General features: G+C 43.9%; 1 non-coding gene across 1 annotated transcript; it reads left to right on the top strand.

Annotated features, from left to right (window-relative positions):
• The first annotated feature begins 384 nt into the window (after positions 1 to 384).
• LOC148580765 (small nucleolar RNA R71) lies at positions 385 to 491 on the top strand. Its single transcript, XR_015898551.1, has one exon. It is a non-coding gene; the product is annotated as a small nucleolar RNA R71 (small nucleolar RNA).
• Positions 492 to 774: the final 283 nt, after the last annotated feature.

Raw genomic sequence — 774 nt, 5'->3', positions numbered from 1 at the left:
TTTTGTCTAGGTGAATTCCCAATGTAGTTGGCTTGCTCCTGACTTCCCTCTGCTTCTTCATTCACTCCTTCTTGGGTTGTTGATGAAGTGGTGATTGCTGCTACTTGGTTCCTCTCTATCTTCTTGGTGAGGTCAGCCAGTTATTGGGTAATGAGCTTGTTTTGGGCCAGCAGAGCATCTACATTATTTAGCTCCATTACTCCTCTTGTGTTCCCTCTTTCGGTAGCATAAAAGTAGTCATTCTCTGCTACAGTTTCAATGACATCTATGGCCTCCTCAATGGTCTTCTTCTTGTTCAAAGATCCTCCGGATGAATGGTCTATGGCCTTCTTTGACTCATAAGAGAGCCCTTCATAGAAAATGTGCAGCTGCACCCATTCATTGAACATATCTGGTGGGCACCTCCGTGTTAGGTCTTTAAACCTCTCCCATGCTTCATATAGAGTCTCACCATCTTATTGCCTGAAAGTTTGGACCTCAGCTCTCAGCCTATTGATTCGTTGAGAAAGGTAAAATCTTGCTAAGAATTTGTTCACCACATCTTCCCAAGTTGTCAAGCTCTCCTTTGGGAAAGACTCCAGCCACTTGGCTGCCTTATCCTTGAGTGAGAATGGAAATAAGAGCAGTCTATAGGCGTCAGGATGAACACCATTAGACTTCACTATGTCACATACTCTCAGGAAGGTGGTTAGATGTTGATTGGGGTCTTCTTGGACACTTCCTCCGAACAAACAGTTGTTCTGAACAAGGGTGATGAGCTGTGATTTTAGTTCA

Source organism: Arachis ipaensis, chromosome B10 (genome assembly GCF_059453495.1).
Source record: "Arachis ipaensis isolate K30076 ecotype BB chromosome B10, ASM5945349v1, whole genome shotgun sequence".
In the NCBI taxonomy this organism is placed as follows: domain Eukaryota; kingdom Viridiplantae; phylum Streptophyta; class Magnoliopsida; order Fabales; family Fabaceae; genus Arachis; species Arachis ipaensis.
The sequence above is the reverse complement of the archived record's forward strand: the minus strand, read 5'-3'. Positions and strand labels throughout refer to the sequence as shown.